Source organism: Aythya ferina (assembly GCF_964211825.1).
Source record: "Aythya ferina genome assembly, chromosome: 1".
NCBI lineage: Eukaryota > Metazoa > Chordata > Aves > Anseriformes > Anatidae > Aythya > Aythya ferina.
The window spans coordinates 4,355,299-4,374,135 of record NC_140296.1 but is presented as its reverse complement, the minus strand read 5'-3'; the positions used below and the strand labels follow the sequence as shown (position 1 = coordinate 4,374,135).

Genomic DNA, 18,837 nt, shown 5'->3' with positions numbered 1-18,837 from the left:
AGAGATCTACAGGTAGCACTTGAAAACAGAGCTCCAGCTAATCCACCTTTGGATGCAAATTAGGACTAAATGTCTCCAATAGTATTGTTTTTCCATAGGAATTTACACAGCAAAAGATAATAAGTGAGACACGATGCAAAGACTAATTATGAAGTAGGAGTATTTGAGAAAGAAAACGCAATGTCAACTCTTTTTTAGAGGAATGGTTTCAGTACTGAAAATGCTCTCAATTTTATTGCAAATACAACTATATTTGGGCTTCTTCAGGTTGTCATGTAATTAGACAGAGATCTCACCCTTTGTTTAAAAAGGAAAATCTCATCAGGTTTTATAGTCACAAAGAACTAGCTTGAAAACATGTCCTAATCCCAGAACAAATTGATAAAATATCTAGGGGAGATATTTTTTTTCCATTTTAATAGAACTGTTCATGATACATGGACCTAGGAAGACAGTGTTGTGTAGGTAAGCAGGGATTTGTTTGCATGATAAGCGTGATTATGAAATGTCAACCCTATGGCATGGCAACAAGTGGTGTCTTTGGTTCCACTTTATGTTTTCTCCTCTCTGTCTTCTTAGTTCTCCTGTCCATTTGGCTGAGGAGAAAGCTACAGGAGGTCTTTCTTAATGGATAACAATGAAGAAGTATTGCCTGTTGGATTTCTAACTGGTCTGACAGCCTGGCATCTTTGCTGGCTATTTACAAGTTACTTCCTTCTATCTGATTCAGTTTCTTCGTCTGTTAAAGGGCTTCCTTTCTAAAACACTTTTGAGTTTTACTGATTGCTGAAAAAGCTGAATATGAAGAGTGGAACTGACATGTTAGAGAAGGAGGGCAGCCACTTTGACAAAAAAAAAAAAAAAAAAAAAAAAAGAGAGAGAGAAGAGAAAGAAAGAGTAGAAGGTTTTAAATGCAGCATTAGAAAAATTGGTTGAGTGATAAGCTACAGAAGAAGGGAAGTTGAAAGCAAAGAAAATAAATGAATGTGAGAGATCAGTTTAATTCTGGGACATCAGGAGGGTGGTAGCTAAGTAACAGAGGAATCCATATTGATCATCTCCGAGGCTACAGAGGGTACATCCACACTGGCAGTTAGTAATATAAGAATCATAGGATCATAAGTCTGGAAGAGATTCAGAAGACCCCAAGGCAGGATCAGCTGTATCTCTGTCATTTCTGGCTCATGTTTTGACAATTTGTTCTGAATACTTTCTTTGATAGAGACTACACAGCCTCCCTATACTATCTGTCTCACTATTTTCCTCACCCTTAGAAAGTTCTTCTTAATGTCACATCTGAATCTTCCTTGCTTTATTTTAAGCTAGTTACTTTTTCTCCTGGTGTCAGTGGATGAAGGGGAAATTATTCTCTTCCTCTTTGTGGCAGCCTTGTATGTATCTATCCACTGTTACAATAAATCCATTTCTGTCAATTTTTAGTCTTTCCTCAAAATGATGTTGCTGTCATCTTATGGAATCTTTCCAGGTGATCCACATCTTCTTTTAAGCAGAGGACTCAAAACTAAGTAGAGGACTCAAAACTGGGCAGGGGTTTTTGCATGCCCATTCCCAAACTGAGAATTCCCCAAGTTGAGATTGTCTACCATTCAGTTTACTTACACACAAGATGCTCAAATCCTATTTTGGGTCAGCTCTTCAGGAGGATATCTCAAGTGTATCAATGCTGTCCTTAGCTGGGCCCAAATTCTCAAACCCATTGTCAATTAAATTGAGCCATGTACCACACAGCTCTATCCACATGTTACTTACAATATACTGTTTATCTAGGCTACCGGAACTAGCCAAGTAGGAAGAGAATGAATATTACTTAGGACTGAAAGAATTAAAATGTCATGGTGCCCTGCATATTAAGCTTATTGATATATGCTAGGTCAGGGAGCAAAGTCAGCACATATCAGCTTTAAAGGTGATCTTTCTTTAAAAAAAAAAAAAAAAAAAGCCTACTTTTTTCTTTTCCTTTCCTTTCCTTTCCTTTCCTTTCCTTTCCTTTCCTTTCCTTTCCTTTCCTTTCCTTTCCTTTCCTTTCCTTTCCTTTCCTTTCCTTTCCTTTCCTTTCCTTTCCTTTCCTTTCCTTTCCTTTCCTTTCCTTTCCTTTCCTTTCCTTTCCTTTCCTTTCCTTTCCTTTCCTTTCCTTTCCTTTCCTTTCCTTTCCTCTCCTTTCCTTTCCTTTCCTTTCCTCTCCTCTCCTCTCCTCTCCTCTCCTCTCCTCTCCTCTCCTCTCCTCTCCTCTCCTCTCCTCTCCTCTCCTCTCCTCTCCTCTCCTCTCCTCTCCTCTCCTCTCCTCTCTTCTTTTTTCTTTTCTTTTCTTTTCTTTTCTTTTCTTTTCTTTTCTTTTCTTTTCTTTTCTTTTCTTTTCTTTTCTTTTCTTTTCTTTTCTTTTCTTTTCTTTTCTTTTCTTTTCTTTTCTTTTCTTTTCCTTTCTTTTCCTTTCTTTTCCTTTCTTTTCCTTTCTTTTCCTTTCTTTTCCTTTCTTTTCTCTTCTCTTCTCTTCTCTTCTCTTCTCTTCTCTTCTCTTCTCTTCTCTTCTCTTCTCTTCTCTTCTCTTCTCTTCTCTTCTCTTCTCTTCTCTTCTCTTCTCTTCTCTTCTCTTCTCTTCTCTTCTCTTCTCTTCTCTTCTCTTCTCTTCTCTTCTCTTTTCTTTTCTTTTCTTCTTTTCTTTTCTCCTTTCCTCCCTTCCTCCTTGCCTTCTTTCCTTCTTCACTTTGTGAGCTTTTTACAAGAAAAAAAAAAAACAGACAAAGCTGTCATAGTACTCTACATTTTTTAAAGATACTTATGCAGTGCTGCACAAAACTCCCCAAGAAGAGGTAAATCCAGAGGAAAATGATTCATCCATCCTGCTCATGAATCCCTCCATTTTTCCAGCCACTGAATTGTGTTTAAATTCATCAATGCAAACCAAGTGCCATGCAGACCAGCATCTACTGCAGAGCAATCTCACCTGCACTAACTGCAGCTTTAAAGTACTGCATGTTTCATGCTAGCAGGCTCTAACCACAAAGGACCAGTAAAAAAGCTCTTTCTGTCCGACATGAATTAGGACACTCAGTTAAAAATTCATAGGAAGATTACATAAAACCATATGCTGCTTTTATTTTTCCCCTTTTGCATTAAAAATGTACAGCTGCTCTGCATTAGACATTCCATTAGCCTGCAAGTCTCACAATCTGGACTTTGTAGTTAACGATGGGGGAAGGAATAACAGAGAGGGGAGAAGGGGGAGAATGCAAGTGTTTTAGGTAAAATGTTCAAGGCTTCCTTAAAAAGACAGTATATAAGGTGGATGAAGAGTTTAAGTGTAGGAGTAGAAGGTCTGACAAAGAGGAACTGCATATTAGAAAAGACCTGTTTTCGGAATTATTGGCTTGCCCTCAGAACCTCTGAGCAGCATCAGCAATAATTAAAATGATATAACCTGTTTCCTGTGGTCATTTGGGAAGAAAATAAAAAATCTATATTCCAAATGGACTCAGGAAATGTTTAGACTCCTCTAACAGTGTTAAGTCACAGAGAGTTTTATGGCCACTCCGTTTCTTCTGCAGGAGACCCTTTAATTTAGTTGGAAGACTTGAAAGGACTAGCTTTATTATTAGATAATTGACTGTGTTGGGCAGTTAATTGCCTGGGATTGAATATGTGGTCACTTAATGTACTGCCAAAATGAATCATTTCACAATAATCTTCCTATACATTATAATGAGATGCATTCCAAAGAGTCTTTTTGACGATAGTGTGTCAATAAATGTCCTAGAGAGTTTTGTTCAAAAGTATGCGAAGAAGCTTCTAGGTATAGGTGTGCAGTACGTGACATCAAGTTCAACATTGGAGTAAGCAAACTGCATAATATTTAAAGTAGACCTATTTACACACAGAGGAACTGAATCTGGATTTTACAGTGGGGCAGAAGCAAAGAGGAAAAAAGGGAGCTTCTAGATGAACCAGAAATATCTTCTTTATCCTCTGAACTTATCCACATGTATTTCATCATTGTAGGTGGTATGTTCAATTCCCATATTAAAAACAAACAAGCAAATTAACAAACAAATAAATAAAAACAAACAACAGAAACAACCACCACCACAAAAAAAAAAAAAAAAAGAAGATAATCCAAACAATATTTAAAATATCTTACAATATTTAAAATATCTTCAGCAGACAATTTGTGAATTAGGAAGGGGATGGTTCACTTCTAATCTAGGCATATTCAACAGTTGTTTTTGTTTTTATCTTAGCTTAAATACAAAAATGAGGTATAGCACTAGAGTCTATTCTCTCCATATATGATTGCTCCCAAATGAGCCAGCTCGTATTTTCTTTATATTATTATATATTAAACATATTATTTCTTCTTGTTCTGATCCAGTATTAAAAGTCATAAATATTGCACCTTCAGAGATTGATTATAGTTCTTCACAGTTACACAAAATGAGAAATATGAACAAATTTTTGTTCAGTCTCAAATAAAATTTTAATGCAAGGCATTGTGAAATGTGTGATGCAGTCACCATTGCTAAGCTGCATGTTTAATTAACCACCGCCTGAGTGCAGGTACTAGGCAACAAGAACACAGGAGCACATTAAAGTGTCTTAATTAAATTATATGCAGTATTGTCATATTTAATTGTACATAGGACATGTTTTCTCCTTGTTTTTATTTCTACATACTTTTTTTGTTCTACCTCATCACAGTACTCCATTGATGGAGTACTTCTGAGGTACACTTCATTCACAAAATACTTTTTTTTTTTTCCCAAATGTATGGGGTCTGGAAGAAATTCAACACAGTCATTTGTTTTCTTAAGCATGCTACAAAATGAATATGCTGATATAAGGAGAATCACAATGAGTAGCATCAGTGAATCTTCAATTTAGCTCATTCTCTCTCAAAACTGATGTTGCATAGGGTGTACCAAATACAGCTCTCTGCATTGCGGTCTTGGTCCAGGAAAAGATGCTATACATGGATATATGTAATGTCTATGAACTTGTGGCTGATGACCAGATCTTTTGTAGCTTTATGGAGTTTGATAGGGCATTAGTTGTTTAAGCAAGTATTTTCTGAATTAGTAGTGCTGTAATCAACAACTGAAATAAACACTGTAGATAAAACAGATATCAACAAAGCAAATATGTCAACAATTTCTTTAATAATAGAGCAGAATAGAAAGAACTGATCTGGAAGTTTAAGACCTTGATTATAGCCCAGAGCAGATGTCATGGCCAGACACAATTTCTGATCTCCTGGGGAACACAGCTGAAGTGCTGCAAAACTGCCAGCTATAAGAGCTATGACAAAGGACCTGTTTCTGCAGGATTAAGGAACTATCTTGACCTTCGAGTCTCAGGAATTCAGATCACTGTGACTGTGATTCACTCTCAGCGAGATGCTGTCTGTCGGAGAGACACAACGCAGCCGTGTTCCTTTGGGTCTGTGCATTGAATGGGAGAAACACTGATGAGAATTTTGGCTAAAATGAGGTGTTGCAGAAGTGCTTGTTTCTATCAAGCTTGAACTTGGCCACAGTCTTAAAACTGAGCCTGATACAGCTGTATTTCGTAACACTGTTTTATTTGGCCAGATTTTCTCCTCATGCTCATACAAGGTAACCTTCCTTTACTCACAGGTCTGGTTCATCCCAGCAGGTTATAGTCATCTGCATCACAGCCTTGTGTTTGCAGCAGTACCTTAGTCCTTTGGGAGGGATGCAAAAGATAAACCAAAAAATCTTAGTTTGCCATTGCAAAAACAATTTTGAGCAATGCTCAGCTTTTTAGGAGCCTTTCCAGCACAGTTGTCTGGGAACTATGCTGTGTTAGGCCTTCTCTGTGCTATCTCACTCCTGGTTTTTCTCCAGCTAACCTCTCCCATTCTGGAGCTTGACTTGACAAGTTGTGGCTTGACTGGCCCTCTTCAGAGTCAAGACATCCCCAGCAGTGTGGATCTGGTGGTCTCTTTCTCTTCCCTGGTGGCTTCATGCACAACTAGTTTGTGGCTCATAGCCCAGAGAAGAACATGTGAAGCCAGGGAGTTGGAAAGAGGACCACACAAAGAGTTTCAGAGACGTGCAGTGAGTGTGATGAGGCAGTGATGGGAGTATGTGAGGCAATATCAGACCAATATCATCCTCAGGGCATGAGATTACACATGTTCCTGAGCTTCTCCTCAAATAGCCTTTCTTAGTCTGGGATTCTTGACAGTAATTCTGACCTTTTAATCTTTGCAAGTATGGAAGATCTAAAGTAATAATTATTGTAATGAGAACTTCACCCATGGAGTCATCAGTCTCTGTCATGGCCTCCAGATGTCAAAATTGGGAAGGAATGATGTGAAAACACACTTGAAACTCTCCATTCTTAACAAAGCTTAGAGAAACCTAACATTGTACCAATGTTTTAAAAGGGTAAATGGAACAACCCAGGTAATTACAGTCTTGTCAGATTGACATTGATCCTAGAGAAAATAATGGAATTGCTGATGCAGGGCTCAAATAGTAAAGGCATACAGGAGGGTAATATAATTAATGCCAATCAATGTAGTTTTCTGGAAAAAAAAAAAAACACCACCACACCTATATATCTTGTCAAATCATCCTGATGTCTTTTTTATGAGATTACAAGTTTAGTAGAGAAACGTAATAGTTTTGATGTAATAGACTGCGACTTCTATAAGGATCAGCTCTGTGCTGCGTGACATGTTGATTAAGAAACCAGAATAATACAAGCTCAAACCAGAAGTTATTAAAAATGATAAAACCTGGCTGAAAATTAAGAATCTGATAGTTTTTGTGAATGGGAACATTAAACAGTGTTGTGTCTAGCAGAGCAATGACTTACTGAGTCTCTGATATTTCCAGCAACATGGAAGAAGATGTACTCAGTACTGGTAGTTATAAGATTTTACAATTACTAGTGGAATGATAAATCATGAATATGACTGATCATTGATACAGAACAATCTGGACTGTTTTATACTAAAGTGTGAGACAAAAGTAAAGTCTTTTTAAGAACATATATATATAGGAACATATATATATAGGAACAAAGGGTACAGGTTGGTTCTATTTTCAGAAGCAGCAATTCACTGATATGACTGAAGGATCCTGGTCTATCACTCACTGAGCATGAATGCCAAAAATGAGTAATGTATTTGAGAGGGGGATCTTGACTAAAGCTAAGTTTGGGGGCAACGTGTGAATTGATACCATAAGAAAATAAGGATCATAACACTAAATAAGCTAGGAAACAACAGATTATCCTAGATGGGTGATATAAGAAAAGGTGGGTTGTTTTTTTTTTTCCTCTCTCAGCTTGCCCGTGCTATGACTTTGAGGATGGATAGCAGCAGCGTGCATAATAGTATGAAAACCTAGGGACAGGTTTAATAATGTGAGCCCCATTTTCCTTCATCTGTGAACAGGCACAGGCTACTATCACCTTGATACAGGGTTCTCTATGTGCACCGTGCTGGCCATCTGTGGCAGGAGGGGATTTCATGTTGATATTTCTCTTCATTTCTGGTTTGACTGTCACATGCACTCATTTGGGTGCTTGTCACCCTTGAAAAGAGCAGATCTGTCTCTATCAGAAAGGTACCCAGCTGATCCCAGGAGTCTTCCACTAAGCAAGAAGGTCACGACTCAAATTTCCTCTTAGAGTATCTCTCTGTAGATGGGGAAGTTTGGAAAAGGGAGAGAAACATTTCTAATCCTAGGCCTGGTGTTTCTTTCCTGATGATAGAGGTGATATAGCAGAATCAATGTCTTTTTTTTCATGTAAGAGAAACCAAGGTTGATAACAAGTGATGTGGGCAGATAGAGCCTGCCTACTTGTTTTCTGCAATGGTGGATGAGCTGCTCCACTGCCTCTGTCGTGTCTCTTTATCGTTCCCAACACTGTATGAAATGCTACAGCTCAATACCTTAGGCTCCTGCTTCCATCCTCATCACTTTTATCCCCAGGGTTCAAGCTCCCCTTCCTCCAACATCGCTGTTAAAATTTTCTCAAAAACAGAGCATGGTGTGGAGGGACAAGGAAAAAGAGACAACATTATACAGCCAATGACAAACTTATTGTATAAAATGTCATAAACTCTTTTATTTTGGAGTATTTAAATAGAGTTGTTCCTAAATTTTATTGTACCCAGGAGCTTGGAGATGGAGTACGAGTGAAGGAAACAGTTGATAGAGTTTTCTCCTGTTATCTTGGAGGACAGAGGGCCATTATTGAAGAGTTGAACTCTATGCTCAGAGATAGGGGATGATCTTTTTTTCTGGACTGGCAAATGGTCTTTATGTTTTCTTTACCTACTTCCTGTCCAAAAGTAATGATAGGCATATCTAACCACTTGGACTTGGACTCAGACCATCAATCCATATTGCAGACAGCAGATAGTGGGAAACAACTAATAAAACCTTCTGGTTAGAGTGATCCTGGGATGGATTTGACCTCTCTGTCACCTTACAAACCCCAGACTATCATAGTTCCCTCCTGCAGTTATTCTAATGAGCTGAAAAAATGGTGTTGGACATACTTTCAGAGCGTTGTTGAGACATAAATACACTTTAAGTGAGGACTATATAATGTTTTCCTGTTTGTGCATAAAAAAATAATGGAGCAGTAAGCCAGTGACCCAGAGGTGAAAGCCTTTGCATTCTGTATTGCCAATTTATTACACACGCAAAATTTAAGTATATAACTTAATTCCAGTGCAGTTATAGTGTCTTGGTGTCCTTCCTCTAGTCTGTTTTTCAGTAATTTGGATTCTAAGCACTACCCTTTCAACTCGGCAGTCTATCATAGAGCAGCCATCCATGGTTCTTACTATCCCTGGGAGCTTCTTGCTCTATAATCAACGATGAAGAGTTATTCCCACTGTGCGTCCTAGAAGAGATCCTGCAGTTAATCTACCCTGGTGGATACACACTCCAGAGATGTTTATGCAGTCCTGGGCCACATGTACCTAAACTGGGACCAAGATCCCAGTGAGCAGTGCTCAAGGCCCTTCGCTTCTCCTAAAGACACAGGAGCTTTATGGGCCAGGTGGAAAAAGCTGTGGAAATCAGTCAACAGCCTGGTTTTGTTTCAGTCAGAGAGTAAAGGAAAGCAGAAAATAAGCTTCAGTATTTCACCTTGTAATTTTCCAGGCATAAATAGCTGTGAGTAGCATAAAACACACTTGCAATAATCCTAATGCCTATTGAACAGATTGGACTTGCAATGCTGGACACCTTCCCAGGTGAGTCCCTTGTGTGACTGGTGTTTGCTGCAAGAAATGGGTGAACTGCATTGGCAGCCTGAGACTGTGGAGCATGTGTAAATCTGGTATTACCAGGGGAAAATGTTTGTTTTCCATGCCTGCACCACAGAACAGAATTGTGCAATCAACATGGAAACACCTGTAATTTCCAGAGTTAGGGCAGGTGACTGGATCCTATGTCCGACCAGGGCTAAAAAACATCAGAAACCTAGGAGAAATGTAAAAATCCTTAACTTTTTTTTTTTTTTTTTTTTTTTTTTTTTTTTTCCAGAAAGAAAACAAGTGATTTCAGACAGACCGTAGCCCTAGCAGAGACAGTAGCTATAATTTTTGTTGTTATGGGAATAGGGGCCCCATGCAGCTTTCTCCAAGCCCACCACTCTCTGCTTTTCTGTTCTTTTCCCTGACAAATTTATCACACTGTGTTGTGGTTTAACCCAGCCTGCCCGTTGGCAGGACAGGGCAAGAAGCTGAGACGTCCTTGGCTTGGTGTAAGCACTGCTCTGCAACCATTAAAACATTGGGGTGTTATCAGCACTCTTCTCATCCTAAGCCAAAACATAACATTCTACCAGCTACTAGGAAGAAAATTAACTCTGTCCTAACTGAAACCAGGACACACTGTAGACTAGGAAACATGGCCTTGGCAGTAAGTAAGTAAAATTGTGGTGCAGGCTGTAGATTGAGGCAACTTTGCCTTCAGGGCTTAGGCAAGAGCATCACAGATGGGCTTGAGGGTGGGTTCACTGGGCTAGCTGAGAACTGGGTCACCTTGCAGTGGAGGGAAGATGTAAGATTTTACATACCAGTGGTCTGTTTCTGCATGACAAATAGCCTCTGTTCTTGAACTACAGCAGTAGAACCAAGTTAATAACTCAGCAAAAGAAAACCATCTCAAAAGAAGATAAAAATAACACCAAGAAATTGTACTTGGGTAGATAGCCCAAACCTTGCCAGGTCTGCAGGATAAATATTCATGCAAATTCCATTACATTTCCAAGCTTTTGGAGACCTTTCTTCCTGTAAAATGAAAGGATAGTAGATGAGGAAAGAAATCATCTGTCTCATGAATTAACTGGGTACTACTTTCTTTTGTGTGGGTATGCAAGTGGTAGACCCTGTAATTGTAGAGTGGTGCATAACATCTCCTTGAGGTTGGCAAAGAATGACTGTGTGTATCTCAGTGAAAAATGGTGGCTCCTAGATATCTAAATTTCAGTTGCATATGGTCCAGACATGGTTACTGTAAACAGTATTAGTTTAGTTGTTGTTAATAAAACACTCTAGTATAATCATTATTTACCTGTCCTGTGTCCTCCCAGCTGCAGCTCTGGGTAGACATGTCTATGCAATTAGAATTAACACAAACCACTTAAAACTTGAATGCCTAGTTTATTTTCAAATGGGAAGGTCAGCATCATTATCCTTGGTGGATTCAATTACCAAATCCTGCATAATCACAGAGCGTGCTTCCTGTCTGCTAATCATGACTTGCTCTGCATACATTATGTGCAAATATAACCAAAACAAGAGGTGGCATTTCCATATGTTTTGTGCCTGTAATTACTTCTTACAGGTTGCATTTAACTTTCTTAGTATAATGTAAATTCTTTTTATTGACTTTGTTTTTTAAAAAAACACAAAAGAATAATAAAACCCAGTGGCAAGCAAAAATAGGAAAGCATCTGTATGCAATTAATCCTTCTGCTTTATTTAGACCCCACAGAATCTGTGAATGTAAGTCACAACAGTAGAACAAAGTTGTTAGAGTTATTGCATTTGGAAACGCCTCTCACAAAGAACAGCATGTGTAATTAATGGCCTTGGAATTATTTTGTTGGTTTTGGTTTGGTTTTGCTTAAGGACGAGAATTCTGATAAACTTGTATTTTTTTTTCTTTTTTTTTTTTTACTATTGAATTGTTCACAGCTATTGTAAACAAAAATCCTAATGACAAGATCAGGGAGTATTAACACACAATAAAAAATACAGCCACCTAATTAAATGTAAACATCCTTTAATGAAATAAATTTCATTCTTATGTGGAAAGCCTGATCTATAACCAGTGTGAAATCAACAGGTGTATTTCCCAGAGCTCCGTCAGTTTTGAGCCGAAGCTGTTAAAAATGTGCCTTCTCTGAGCTACATTTATGCTCTAAAGGGATAGAAGAAAATTTTTTTTAATGTTCTTGAAAATTTTCACTTGTCTACCCTCCTTGTGGGCGTACACACACACCCCTCAAATACATGCACAAACATCCTTTTTTGAGATCAGGACTCTGAAGTAGAGCAGTTTGCTTCATTTTCTGCCTTAGGTTTTTGTATCTCCACCATCCTCAGGACATTGTATCACAGAATCATTAAGGTTGTAAAAGATCTCCAAGATCATCTGGTCCAACTACCACCCTACTACCAATGTAACCCACTAAACCATGTCCCTAAGTACTAAGTCCAACCTTTCCTTAAACGTATGGTACATCCTCCCTTTTTTTAACACTGTGGATGCACCCATACTCCATTTGGATGTGATATATCCCAAATGAATATTAGGGCATGGTACATCTCTAGTTTCTACCTTGTCAAGACAGCTATTGTAGAGATGATATCACACTAGGTTTTATTCTTCACTGATGAACAGCAGAAACAGTCTGCAGAAGTGTTGCACCCTGGTGGTCCTCACTCCTCAAAAGGTTCCTCTCCCCTGAGGACTGCTCCGGAGCCACCCTAAAGACTGGGCTTGGTGTCTGTGGAAGCTGCAGCCCTACAGGCATGGCCCCAGCACTGCCACTGGGTTCCCACCAAAGCAGTCAAGATGCCATTTCCCCACATACCACCCAGTGTGGGAGGGCTGCTGGTCTCTGAGCTCACTGCAAGAAAGCCAGGGACCATCACAAAGTAGCCACACATGGGGACAGTGGGTGGGCTGGGAAACAGCCTGTGCTCACTGTTGCTCTCCACTATAGACAAAGAAATGCTGATTTAAGGGCTGAAATGGAGGACCAGAGACCAGAGAGCCTGGAAATGCTCTTACTGACTTGCATCATGCAAGATGGTGATGATAACACCACCATGAATTACACTGAAGACAATGTGGCGGCTATGTGTAAAAAAAAAAAAAAAAAAAAAAGCAAAATTATTTTGAGAAATTATTTTTTATAATTCACATGAACAGATTTAGATCTTTTAATTTTTGAAATGTTTCATAGGCTTATGTTTTTATGTCAAAAATTTCAACCCCACTAAAAGAGAAAAAAAAAAAGGGAAAAAAAAAAAGAAACAGACACATACATACACAAAGACAAAGATATTTATTAAAACATTTTATATTTTAAGCATTTGAATTCCCTTTAGGTTTTACTAAATGTTCTCTCTGCATTTATTCAAACAATATTATTTGTCATTTTCTGAGAGAGGTTGTGAGCCTAAGATAATTACAATGATTGAATCTTTCAAGTGAATCTCCTTTGGCAAGAGAATTTCACTGGAGGGGAATTGAATATGCTTTAAATTTAATAATAAGAGGCAAAAGGTACCAAGTCACAATTAGCAGAATAAAATGAACATCAAAGATGACATTTTATAGGACTCCACTCCACCGTGCCATCAATATTTGGGCCATTTTGAGGTCTGAGCATGGGGAAAATTTAGAAACCAATGTGGAATGAAATAGGCCTGATTCTGGACTTTTTTTTTCTCTCATACTTTGGCATAATTGTATGGATTTTGTTGGTATTACTTCTTATGGCATTAAGGTAGTTTAGATGAAAATTGGACTCACCAGCTATGGGATTCTGTAAACTGAAGAGTGGAATTACATTTAGCAACAAGCAAAATATTATTGTTTTGTTTTGTTTTTTATGTGTGTGTGTGTGATTTTTCCTTTAAAGTCATGTGAAAGTGCCACCAGGTAGTATTACTACATCATGCAAAGATTTTCATTGAGACTGAGTTTCCACTATGTCAATGACTTTTCAAGCCCACAGTAAGAGACCCCCTAAAGCTCTGCAGTCTAAATAATCCCATCTCAAAGAGTTTCAGTGGAGAGTTTTGGCAATGGTGGGAGAGACTAATTGCAGGGTGGGATTTGCCTCCTCTAGCTTCAAACATTTCAGTGTGGTTTTCTGCTTGTGAGTTCCTCAGCTAAACTCCTGCTACAGTTGCACTGAAGGGGTAAAATAGACATTTTTTTCAGGTGTGATTTCTCTGGCCTGTTTTAATGTCTACCTTTGGACGGGATGAATCCTGCCCCAGAAGCACTTTCTTTTGTTCTAAAGTGAATATCAAAAGACCAGCTCAGATATGGAGCTGTACTTTGTAGATGTCTAAAGATAGGAGAAACGAATCTTGTCAAAACCCACAAAACTTGTAGTCTTCTGAACATAGCAAGTGAATTGAGATGGGTAAAGTCCTTTAAAACCTATGCATTAAAATGCTCAGAAAGCCCTAGGAGGGAAGTGATCTGAGTTCCCGTGGTAAATGAAAGCAAAACAGAGCTTCGCTGCTGGATGGTGCTCAGCTAGGCTGTGATCTTACAAGCCAGCATGGTATCCTGGCAGGTAGCAAGTCTGTCATCGTGCTTTCCCACACCTTTTGAACTTGCCAGGAGGGCTCTTCTCAGGTCCCATTGTCTGGTCCCATTCCTGTGACCTTTGTCTGAAGACAGCTCCCACTTTCTTTGAGATCATTTGTGTTGTCAGCAGTTAAGGACATTTCTTCTGCTCCTTGTCCCCTTTCTCCTCATCTTACAGTGCCAGCCACTGTTTCTGGCTGTTTTGCATTAACTACTGACGAGACCATCTAATTCAGTCTTGTCTGTGAAGCCACTGTATTAATATCAGTGACAAACAGATGTTTGTTCAGTACCTCAGGAAGGTGAAAAACTCCCTGCAGTTACTTCATGGTGAGTTCAGCAGAGATCTCTTTCCTTCAGTGCTATCCTATTCCCTCTGGCCCTCAGAGCTGGATGTGGTGCTGGGTATCCATCTGGCCCCTCTCCTCTCTCTTCCACAGTGGGGTTAAGCCATTTCTTCTTGGCAGGGGGTTATTTTTGATCCTACACTGCTGTAAGATCAGGATGGCAGGATGGGGCTTGCTTACTGCATAATATGTTTTTCTACCGGTAAGCAGGAATGTAAGAGAATGGGATCATTGTGAGAAGGTCAGATCACACAACTTCCCTCGCTGGGGTGAAAAAGAACAATCCAGCTGCCCTTATAGAGTTGTTTGCAGATTACTTACAATTCATACTGTAGAATGCAATTAGACTTGCATATAGACTTTTATTCTATTTAAACCCAAAATTCAGAGCCCCTCTGAATGTTCTAGATCCTATTGCCTGGTCATAGTCATAATCCAGGTAGTCACCCAGTTTAACCTCCAGTGTTTGCTGGTTGTGAACAGATTAAAGACACATTCCCCTTTACTACAAAAATCTCTTGGGGTGTTAACCCTCAGTTTTGGTACATCTCTTCACAAGCAGACTTACACCTGTGCCTTCTGTCTCTTAGAAAAGGCTTTGCAAATTATTTACTTCTTACAGAAGTGATTTTTTTTTGTTTGCAATTAAAAAAAAAAAAAAGCTGTTGAACAGATCATGTTGAAGTTTTAGAGCTAATTTCATAACTTCTGCCTGATTTACATCCCAGCAACTTCAAGTTTTTAAATATACTCAGCCTGTCTAATGTACTACAGAGCTATATTGATTGGCCCTTTCTGCTTACCCTCGGGAGACCTTTTCTGAGTGTATTTGTTAGCCTGTAGTGTTTACTTGTTTCTCTGACTTTAAGTTCTGGAACACTTACGATGTGTTTTAAGCTACACAGAGAGGAATCCTTCTACTAAAATGCACCTGCAACACAACATCTGCTTCATCCATTCATAACCTCTTTGATCCTAAGCAGAAACTGATGACCTTAGTGCCAGTCCTACACATGACCAGAAGTATTCAAGAGGTTAGTTTTTGAAGGGATCATGCCAAGTGATCTTGTATTCACGAGAGCAGTACCGAAAACTCTATTCTGGTATATCTCTTCTGCTTCACTGGGGAGGAAGGATGCTACTGGCTAGATAAACCTGCCGGCAAAATACAGCAGGTTTCCTTTGAAGTCTTTGTTTTGCCATTTATTGGGCTACTCTGTGTTTTTCTGCCTCTTTTTTATGGCAATAGTTTCCAGATTTTAAGCTGTTTTCTTGACATACATTCCCGGGGTGGGTGGATGAGCAGAGCAGAAACATGGGTTAGTTTTGCTTCATTTGGTTTTCAGCTTGTATACAACTTTCCTATTTTTGTAATTGAGCCATCTTTATCATTTTTTCTGCTCTCACGACACTACAGGGAAGCTGTTGAATTCCCTTAACATTAATTTGCTTTTGCAAGGAAAAAAAGAAAAAAGATATTTTTTTTTTTTTTTTTTTTTTTTTTTTTTTTTTTTATGCAAACCATGCTGTCTTTCTGGTCTGCACCAATTGGAAGGCATTTGCAAATGCTCCTGTCTCGGTTGCTGAAAACTGCCTCCCCATATGTTTTCCTGATTAAGAAATTCAACCCACCAAATGGCAGAGTTTGCTCAGCTGGAGTTGACTGTTTGGTTGGGATTAATAAGCAGTGTTCTTCTTCCCATACGTCTTCCTGTTTAGTATAAAAGAAAACAAATTACTTTGGGGCTTTCCTGCTTATTTGTTCTTACACAAAAAGTATATTCTGGGAGCTTTCACAGTGTGCCTGACTCCTGGAAATGCAACACGAAAACAACTTGCAAGCTGTCTCCATAGGCCGTCAGTGCTTAACAAGGCTTGCGCCTGGGCAGCACAAGAGCCGGCTGGTTAAGTGGTGAATGCTGAGCGAGAGAAAAATAACTGACTGATCTGGGTTACACAAAGTCTTACGGGGATTTATTGGTAGATTTTCTTTAAAAACGACAAGAAGAGGTAAATTTAGTGCTTGGATTGATAGCTCAGGAAGCTGAAAATCCTTAGAGAAGAGGACGAGCAGTGCCCAGGCCAAGCAAAGCCATCATTTCTCATGCTGTCTTATAGGTGTGCTTCGTTTTTTTTTTCCCCTTTTCCCATATGGCAGCATCTTTATGGACTTGGAAAATCTGGTTCTGGCTATTCAAGTTTGAAAATGCTGCTGAGTTTGACAAAAGGGTAACACAAATTTCTAAAAAAAAAAAAAAAAAAAAAAAACAAACAAAAAAAAAAACAATAAATAGCCGGAGCTTTTAGACACTGACACTAGCAGTTGGACATTAAAAGAGATTATAGCTCTTGAGTGTCCCAAATCCAGCCTAAATTCAACAGGGCTCAGGTGCCTAACCCTGATAAGCCTCCTGTCAGTTTATGAACTTCCTCTGTCTTTTGGGGCTGCTGACTTGACCAGGTCCACCAGCTGTGATTGTTATGTAATACAAGTTTCTAAAAATTCTTAGCTGATGGCTTGATAAATATTTTTGATATATATATATATTATTTTTGTGGTTGCTATTTTATTCTAACATTCCTCTTTTTCATCTTTATGTGTTGATCTTTTTATTTTCTGAATAACTTTGGCACATTATTGCATGCATGTGTGTGTGCATGTGCAAATACATAAGGCACATTTTTCTTTTGGGGCCCACTGTTGCTTTTCAGTTTACAGATGATTCTTCTTTATAATTCCTTATTTTTTCCTTATGATAAAGTTTCTAAAAAGACCATCAAATGAAACTTTCTGTGGTTGGCTTCTGCTCAAAGGTGGATTCTTTTACCCCAGGTTGGTGCAGATTCCTTTCAGACCTTTTCTCAGATGTGGAAGTAGAATGGAAGAAAAATAGTGTTCTGGTGTTTAAATAAGCTAGATCTGGTGGGTCTTGTTTTGGATGGTTTGTTTTGGTGGATTTTTATTTATTTATTTGATTGGTTGATTTTTTGTTTGTTTGTTTATTTTTCTTGAGCAGACTACCAGGACTTAGTTAACTGTGTGGTTAAATACGGGGTGTAAGGTGAGAACTGAGCCCTGCAATTGTGCAGCAGAAAAGATGGGTGATTTGTGAATAGATGCTGACCTGAAAGAGCTTTCTCCTCCTTATATCCTTTGCACTAGGAAATTATTTTAGGATCAGTATTTTTCAGTAGGATCCAGCGTCTGGCTGTATAACCATGTTTGATAGGGATTTAGTGCAGTACAAGAGACCTCTAAGCCCTTGCAAAGGGTAGATTTCACTGAATGTGGAGGTGCATTTTTCTGAAAGCCACTTTATCAGGCCCAAATCATTCACGCAAGCATTTTGGCAGAAGATCTGCCTCAAAATGTGCCTAGTGAATGCAATGTTACAAAGTGCTAATTTAACACCAGGGTGTACAAAAAGCCACACTGGGCCAGGGCAGAAGTTACCAGTGTGGTACCCAATCTCTGTTGTATGGAGATTTCGGGGCAGGGTGGAAGTGCAATGCAATTCCCCTGCACCACATCCCAGCTCCCAGCAATCTGCTATTCTGGGAGTACTTGAACCAGAGGTGGTATCTCTGTGTTTAATATCCCTTGATGGATTTTTCTGCAGCTGTCTGCTCCTATTTCTGGCATGTATTTATGTAAAAGAGCAGTAACAGAGAGCAGTCACAGTGTCTCATTATACATCGGCCAGCAGAAACAGAAAATATCCCTCAACCTCCAAAGTTAGAAGGTTTCCAGACTCTTCCATTTCCAGTTCCCATTATAATTCTAGTGTTTAACCAGCCACTTTAGAGCACTCATATTCCTTGCCAAGCAGCCGTACAAAAGCTGCCAGGTTTCATTCTTCTGACTTGAGAAACACTTATGTTTTGTTGTGCCTCTTTATTGAAGGTAGTGTTACATGGGTGTTTCCTAATATCAGCTGTGTTCAGGAATCTCTGTTGTACAATCAAAGGATAATTTCCCCTTAAGAGTTACACCAGTCTTTTGAAAGGCTATAATATATCCTGTTTCATCTGTCTGTAGCCTGTGGCGATCTACAGGGGGAGAAAAAGCAGCAGCAGCAGAGCCAGGTAAATTCTGATCTATGGGCTCTTTGGCAGATAATGCGGGTTTCATGCTGCTGCCCATACGTAGAAGTGAGCACTGAAGCCCTGTTGATGCACTGGTGAATGACCTGGAACTGTCTTCTGAAGGATATTTCAATGCAGGACACAGGTGAACAGTATGAATGTTTTCAATGAAGTGCAGTGCAATCCTCAAACCAGTGCCTTGGATAACTGAATAAATGCTGGTTCCTCTGTACAGAGGCAAATTGCCTTTCTTATGACTAGCAGCTCCCTCTGCTCCTGAGGTACTGACAATCTTTTTTCTCTCAAATTGTCTAATTGAGCAACACAGATTAATTAAATTTAAGTGTGTAATAACCCAGTATGTTGCCTTTGGCACTAAAGCCACTTAAGAAATTCTTATGCCCATCTTGTTTCTTCTGTGGAGTCTGCTGCCCTACTTTATTATGCTGCTCATAGGCCACGCTGTGCATACGGTCACTGAAACAATTTAGATAAAATGAAAAGGAAACAACACTTTTAAATCAACATCATTTAAAACACTTGCTTAAATCACAGTG

General features: G+C 39.0%; 1 protein-coding gene across 7 annotated transcripts in view; it reads left to right on the top strand.

Annotated features, from left to right (window-relative positions):
- The window catches only part of TENM4 (teneurin transmembrane protein 4), a 1,677,033-nt gene that overhangs the window by 1,228,085 nt on the left and 430,111 nt on the right, over positions 1-18,837 (top strand). The window lies entirely within an intron of this gene.